Source organism: Suncus etruscus, chromosome 14 (genome assembly GCF_024139225.1).
Source record: "Suncus etruscus isolate mSunEtr1 chromosome 14, mSunEtr1.pri.cur, whole genome shotgun sequence".
Taxonomy (NCBI): Eukaryota; Metazoa; Chordata; class Mammalia; order Eulipotyphla; family Soricidae; genus Suncus; species Suncus etruscus.
In genome coordinates, this window is record NC_064861.1 from 65930369 (window position 1) to 65939020 (window position 8652).

Sequence of the window (8652 nt, forward strand, 5' to 3'; positions counted from 1 at the left end):
CTCCAGACATATAAAATCAATCTAACATGACTCCTAGTTAAAAAAAAAAGTGTTTGCCCCTCTATGTCATTTTAGGGTTGAACTGCTTTTCTGGTTCCTAGTGGTTATTCCAACCAAGAGCCTGATGATGAAGAAATGACAGAGAAACTAGAGCATAATAAAATACCAGAAGTCTTATTTTGAATTCTTCTCATGCTCTGGGAACAGGAATATCTTAAGCTTTGATAGAATGGTGCAATTTTATATTTTCCATTTGACTACTTTAAAAGGTTCATTGTCTTTTAATTAAACTACAGAGGGGAAGAGCAGGGATTAAAAGATGTATTACTATAAAAGGGATGGCTTTTAGCTACTAGTACATGAGTGAAGACACCACAATAAAGCAAGATGGAGTGCAGCAACAAGTTTTGTGCCTTGAAGCTTCCTTCTGTTTGACTGTGGCAGTAATTTGGAATTAATTTGTACAACTTCTCAATGAAAGACTTTGTTTTATATTCTTTGATTTTTTTTTCTAGCATTTTTGTCCAGCTGTTCTTTTATCTTCCTTTGATCAGGTCCTGTGTAACTATATGTGATAATGAGATAAACCAATTTAGGTGAGAAGTTTGGATCCTATTCACTACTAAGATATTTTTCTTTTTTCACCTGCTTTTTGCTTTCTACCAAGTACACTATCTTAAGTAGCACTTGTTCCAATCTCTCACTTTTTGCTTTCACTGTAGAGTGGACCACTTTCTCCTATAGTGCTTTAGAATTTTATTTGGGTTTTTACAACTGAATATATTATTGCTTTGTAGTTGGCTTATTTTCCTTTGTCTATGTGAAGATTTTTTTCCCCTTTGTCTCTCTTCCATTGCTTACTACTCCCCCTCTTGTCCCCAAGTTCTTCAAGCCAATGAGGCTGTGGTGACACCTTCTGGGCAGTGCTGGGAGTGAATTATAGCCCTATGTTTCTTGTTGGTGGTAGCATACTGAAGATTTGTTGTATACTACTTAATTTAGTTTGCTTGATCAGAGGAAACAATACATTATGATCATGCTTCCAGGTTTTCTAAAAATTGTTCAGCATCTGTGTCATTTTTAATAATGAGAAATTATTTGTAGTTAGCTAAATGAAAAACATGAGCTTGCCTGCTGAATCAGTGTAAAAATATGGCACTTAGTGGGGTCTGAAAGTGAATATTAAAGAACAATTAGCAATTGTATGTCATTAAAATAATAACATATAGAAAATAATTGGAATTTTTCTATGTCCTAATAGAACTGTAGCAGATTATATGTCAGTGTCAGAGCAATGGTGGAAAGGCCAATAGAATGAGTAGAATCTCAAAAATATTGTCATTCATTATGACCATCTGTTCAACAGTAGAGGATGGTTTCCTCAGAGCCACTCTTAGCCACATATCTTCCTTGCCATTTTAAAGAAATATGTAGGGAGTTTTCTGTGTAGACTGTTGGAATCTTGTCCTTTTCTGGTTAGAGTTAACTCTTTTTACCTTAATTTCAAAGATTTTACTTTGTATTAAAAGATTTTAAATTTTATCTGGAGAGATAGTACAGAGGGTAGATTACTTGCCTTTCATAGTATTGACTTGGATTCAATCTCTAGCTCCAAATATGGTCCCTCCACCCCCTGAGCAAAGTGTCAGGAGTAAGCCTTTAACACCACCATTTTGCTCCCCTACACTCAAATATATTAAATAGTATCTTTTTTATTAATATGAAAAACAACAACATTAATATGATAACATAGTAGTATTATAATTTTAAGGTGTTCAGACACTGAATAGTCTAAAAGCTGTAATTTCTAAGAAAATCAGATCTAGCATACTTTTATGAGCATTGTTTTTATATTATTTCAGAGATCTCAAAAATCTTTTTTCAGTAATTTAAATACAAATGTAAAAGTATTAGATAACTAAGATGTGCCTAGCTGTTGAAGGGCCTATGAAACTATCCATCTCTCTAACATTAAGTTAGGAGAGCATCAAAGGAAAAAAAGAGAAACCACAGGATGATACTAAATGAAGAACAGCTACCTTGAATATGGCCTTTATAGTGACATCACCTTCCTTATTTTAGCTCTTTTCATCTTTCTTTGATCAAATACTACATACTTATTGTTTAGTATATGCATTTATATTTATTATAAAGTCAATGTTCTGATTAAAATCATAAAATAAATTCTAGACAAAAATACATTGCCTTCTGATTTGCAAACATATGGCAGATAGATGGAAAATAGACTTATGCTATTAAAAATATAGAAGAAATGCTTTTATGAACTTTAAAAAAAAGCTAACTTAAAATACTCAGAATGTGAATGAAAAGCAAAATATCATATGTTACTGTGGAGATGATCATTTTATTTGAAGTGGGGGGAGGGAGGAAAAAGCTAGAAGGAGGCAAAAACACAATTTGGCCTAAAATTGAATTTCTCTGATAAGGCATTTCAGAAGCAGCTTGTCTTATTCACTCAGCAGCAAAATAATCATATGCGCTTTAATAATCTTTATTTTACAGGAGTGTGTTGCCAGGGTAACGGAATGTAAGCAGGGGAACAGCACCTTACAGATCACAAAGGCAAATCTGTGGAAAGAAATTTCATTGAGTTTCTCTTTCCTTACCAGTGTAATAATGACTCTTATTTTTTATGTACTATTTAGTAATCTTACATAAACATTCTCTTTCCCTCTTTTTGGTTTCTGCTTAAACATGGGCAATAGCTTAAATATAGAAACTGTCAAGCTCAGTGAAATAGCAAAACAAAAACAAAAAAAACAACAACAAAAAACACCCCCCAGAAAAAACAACCATGCCATACCTTTAGCATTTTTATATAATTACTTTTTATTGCTATTTTAGCCCTATCTCTACCCCTCCTGACTTTATTGTTTTCTTCTTTTCTCTTAAAAAAAGAAAACAATCTGATGATAGGGGAACTGAAGGTGAGAGTTGATATTTAGCTACATTAATCAAAATTTAATACCTTAGCTTGACTGCATAAAAATTCTAAAGAGGTAAGAGCTATGACTGAAACATCTCTTTTTGTAAGGTACTAATTGAACTGTAGTTAATAGAGTGACATTTGGGCTAGAAGCTTCAAAAATACTGTTTTATTTACACACATAGACATAATAGGAAAAAAGAAAGCTTTTCTTCTTTCTTCCTTTTTTTTTCTCCTATATTTTTTTTTTTGCAATCATTTGAGCCTTTAATCATTCTAAGAAATTGGCTGATTTGAAATTTATAAATTCAAAGGACTTTTTAAAATTAATAGAAAACTAGCAATAGAAATAAGACTATTTCTGGGGCCTAAAAGATAGTATAGCAGGTAGGATGCTTGCCTTGCACATGACCATGCTTATTAAAGTTTTGACTATGAAAGGATATCTTAAATAATTATAGTTTTGGTTTTGCATCTTACTGACTTTCAGATTTTGAAGCAACCAATCTCTCTAAGTGTCATCTACATCTTATTTTTAAGGTGAAAATGGTTTATCCCTCTGATAAACATTAAGTTACTGTGAAGATTGGTATAAGGAAATAGGTAAAGATTAATACTTTTTTTAGTGTACAAAAGTATCTATGCTTTTTTTTTTCATTGCTGAGGATTTCTTAAACCAAGATTTATTTTCAGTCAAAAAAGATGCACTAAGTCTACAAGTTAAGGCAAATCATAAATTTGAAAGGAAAGTAGGAATTTCAATCATTTTCATTCATTCACAAGAATAGAGTCAGAGTTGTTTAAATAGGGACATAGGAAGAAAACAGTATTATTTAGAATGGTGCTGAAAGAAGTTTAAAGACTTTTCCTGAATATTTTATTTAGACATTTATGCTTGCATTTTGGCTTTTGATTAACAAATCTTGGTAGCAAAAAAAGCAAAACTCTTACAATACAAGCACACACACATACTTTCCCATAGAATTCACACACATTTGTACAGGGCATCTGTTAAATTAAAGATAATAAAGCATATTTTAATAGAAAGTTAATAATATAGTATGTACTCTATTTTAGGGGGCAGGAGCAAGAGTACAGTATGTAGGGCAATTTTCTTGCACGTAGCTGGCCTGGGTTTGATCCCTGGCACCTCATATGATCCCTTGATCCCCACCAGGAGTACACCCTGAGTACCGCAGGGCATGACCTAAAAACAAAGGAAGTACTTTAAAAAAAAGCAGATGTATGTGCTCTACTACTGAGATATATCTTTAGCCTAAAACTAAAACTTCTTATCAAAACAACAATGATACTACTTCACACTAAAGAGATTAGCACTCATTACAAAGAACAAAAACAACCAATATTGCTGTGAATGAGAGGGAAAAGGAACACTGCTGGTGAGAATGTCAATTGGTCCAGCCTTTGTGGAAAACAATTTGGACATTCCTCAGAAAAACTAGGAACTGAGCTTCCTCAGTTGCAACCTAGCAATTCCACTCTCGGGAATATATCCAAAGCAATGAAAAAAAAACAAAAACCATCTGCTTTTCAATATTCATTGCAGCACTTTGATATTCGTTGTGGCCCTACTCACAAAATCTGGAAACCACACAAGTGCCCCCAAAACAGACAAGTGGATAAAGAAGCTATAGTACAATGAAATATGACACAGCTGTTAGGGTAAAAATTAAGTCATGAAATTTGCTGACATGTGGATGGACATGGAGAGTAGCATGCTGAGTGAAATGAGTCAGTGAGGAACAAGCATAGAATTATCCACCAATGTGTGGGATATAAAGAAACCTAGTAGAAGAATAGTACTCAAAGAATAGAATAGAAATGGTCTTGAGGAGGACGAATTCTTAGTAGAAAGCTTACCACAATTCAGGGAGGGAGGCTAGATCATAAAAAGGACCACTATGACAATGATAGTGGGAAATGATAGCTGGACAAGAACTCAATGCTGAAAGGAGGTAAAGTGATATATACAATACCTTTCTAGTAACAGTATAGCAAACCATAGTACTAAAAGGAAAAAAAGAGCAGGAGAGAAACTGGGGAATTTAGTGGAGATAAGTGGACATTGGTGAAGGGATGGGTGCTCGGGCTTTGTATAACTGAAACTTCCTCATGAACAACTTTGTAACTGTATCTCATGGTAGCTTAAAATTTTTTAAAAAGGAAATTAAATTAACACTTTTTTTAAATTCCTGAATATAATTTTTTTCATTTGTTCTCTTTTTCTTAATTTCTGTTGTTGCACACACACAGGTGCTGTGTTCATATTCTCGACCACAGTTCTCACCAGGGTTTGTGCTCTGAGTTGCCTTGCTGCATTTCAGCTCTTTGAGAGTCATATGTTTTATTTGAGGCAGGCAAGTTATGGTTGTAGTGCTCATTGGGGCCACTGCGATGCTCACACACAAGCTTACTTGGAGTCATAGTTCCTGACTTACAAACTTACTTTTGGTTATGTACCCAGTGAGGAGACCATTCCATGGTTCTACACACAGTTAATTGCTTGTAGTACTGGGGAATCACACAGTAGGGCTGTCAGGATCAAGCAGCAGAGCTTTTAGGATCATGTATGGGGACACTAAGTCTTGGGGCTTGAAACCTGGTGACTTACAAAATATGGTCTAAATTATTGCAGTAATCTGTAGAAAAATCAGACAGTCTTGCTTATTTTGGGGTCACACCCAGCTGTGCTCAGGACTTACTACTGGCTCTTTGCTAAGGATCACTCCTGACAGTGCTCAGGGATTGAACCCTGATCAGTTGCATTTAAGACAAGTGCCTTACTTTTTATATTATCTTTCTGGCCAAAGTCAACAATTCTTTTATTAAAAAGCAAGTTTGGAGCTATGACTAAGTTCAAAACCAAATTTATTTAATTCAACAGTAGAACTTATTTTAAATGATAATTTAATAACATTTAATTTAATTTAATACTAAGATTTTTTTTTTCTTTTTGGGCCAGACCTGGTGACACTTAGGGGTTATTCCTGACTTTGTGCTCAGAAATTGCGCCTGGCTTGGGGGACCATATGGGACGCTAACCGCAGTCCGTCCTAGTTTAGCACATGCAAGGCAAATGCCCTACCACTTGCACCACCGCCCCGGCCCCAACCATAAGAATTTATCCCCTCTCCTTATTTCTACTTTTGAATCATAATATTAGTATAATCTGATATTAGATCATCATCAGATTGATTATGGTTTCAAGCCAGTATAATATGTGACAACCAAAGTATGTTAAACTTTTCAATAGAATAAAAACCATAAATGTTGTTAGCTCAAAATAGAAATATAACTTCATGATCTATTAAATACATAACTATTTCCAGTATTTTAAGAAGGATAAACTAAATTAATTTTACATGAAGTTAGCAAAAATAAACAAACAAGGACCTCTGACATTTTATACTTTCCTTGCATGAGATATTTTTGCTTACTTATAATGCTTCTCTCCTCACTAGAGATTAGTATAGAATTTTAGAATTTTTTCTCATAAGTGAACTTAGAACATGTAAGACCAATGAGAATGACTCAATAAATAATTCTCCTCTAATTTACAAAGGCAAATTCATTGTTAATAATTAGTTCTCATTGCCTTCTTTTCCTGTTATTGTCGTGGAGGCCATTCCCAATAGGTCCTGGTACCTTTGGTTCTTTGGAAACCATACAGTACCAGATTCTTTCATTTATAAGGCATACACTCTACCACTTGCATCATATTTTTCAAAAGATAGTGGATATATATATATATTTTGGGGGGGGGGGTCACACCCGGCAGTGCTCAGGGGTTATTCCTGGCTCCAGGCTCAGAAATTGCTCCTGGCAGGCACAGGGGACCATATGGGGCGCCGGGATTCAAACCGATGACCTCCTGCATGAAAGGCAAATGCCTTACCTCCATGCTATCTCTCCGGTCCCGTGGAGATATATTTTATAAACTGAAAAATTTACAATTTTGGAAATTATCATTTTTTCTTTTATTTTTAGGGCCACACCCAGTAATGTTCAGGGGTTACTCCTGGCTATGCACTCAGAAACTGCTCCTGGGTTGGGGGTCCATATGGAACGCCAGGGGATTGAACTATGGTCTGTCCTAGACTAGAGCAGGCAAGGCAGACGCCTTACTGCTCCGTGCCACTGCTCCGGCCCCTGGAAATTATTTCTATATTTCCCTCTAAGTAAGAAACTCCTTTTAATGTTTTCAACTAGAATTCATATTTATCTAACTTTGATTTTTTCCCCTTTTATTTAAACACTTTGCAAAGTTGTTCATGATTAGGTTTTAGTCTTACAATGTGCATTTCCTGTTCCCATCAATGTCCTCCTACCCTCTGCTCTGCCTGCCTCTGCGGCAGACATTTTTTACTCCATGTTAGTAAGATATTCCTCCTCAGGCTTTCTCTATCAGAAGCATTTGGGTGGTTGCAGTGACCCCGAGAGCCTAGTTACCTTGTGAGAGCATGTTATGACTCACATCTCTCTCCCTCTCTCTCTAACTCTCTCTCTCTCTCTCTCTCTCTCTCTCTCTCTCTCTCTCTCTCTCTCTCTCTCTCTCTCTCTCTCTCTCTCTCTCTCCCCCCTCTCCCTCCCTCCCTCCCTCCCATTTTAGACATTGTGTTTTACACTATTGTTAATGAATAGGGTACCCTGCCTATCACTTTATCTCTATTTAGCACCCAGTTCTTGTCCAGTATGATCAGTTCCAATTATCACTGATACCTTCTCTTCCTAACTGTGCTGCTTCACTACTATGGCAAGCTTCCTACCATGGACTGGTCCTCCTGGCCCTTATCTCTATTGTCACTGGATATTATTACCACACTATCTTTTTTTTTCTTATATCCCACAAATGAGTGAGATTATTGGTCTCTCCCTCTCCCTCTGACTGACTCATTTCACTCTTCATAATACTCTCCATATCTATCCATGTATAAATAAATTTCATGACTAAATTTTTTCCTAACAACTATGATTTTGATTTGTTTTGTTTTCTCCCATTTTTGATTTTATGATCATACCCATCAGTGCTTAGGGCTTACTCTTAGCTATGCACTCAGGGATCACTCCTGACAAGGCATGGGGTACCTACCATATGTGGTATTGGGGATTGAACTCGAATTGGGCACATGCAAGGCAAGAACATTACCTGCTGTACTATCTTTTTGACTCCTGATTTCTTTTGTAGGAGGATATATCATGAACTGAGAGAAAAGCTTTTTTTTTTCATTATTGTACATGAGAATACATTAACCTTTATGTTAGAACTCTCTCCTTGTATTTATAGCTGATTAACTGATATTAGTAAGGTCATGAAAAAAATCCAAATTATAATTTAAATCTGTTGTTTCTCAAGATATGAAGCCAATAATTTGTTATAATTGTGGTATTATTTTAGTTATTGTGTTTTAAGTATTTGGTGATATATGGAAGATCTATTGTAGTTTGAGGGTAAGTTTTGGCACGACTTACTTCAAAGTAGTTCCAATTTGTCGACTTACTTCAAAGTAGTTCCAATTTGTAACTCTATTGAAGTGTTCAGTGATAAATCCTTTGAAACTTTACTCAAGTAATCCTAATTCAGCCATATTGTGAAAATAGAAATAAATATTGTGAAAATAGAAACTCTGTACAGTGGTAGCAGGTGTGTATGTGTTTGTGTGTTTTGTACATGTCATGTACTAGCA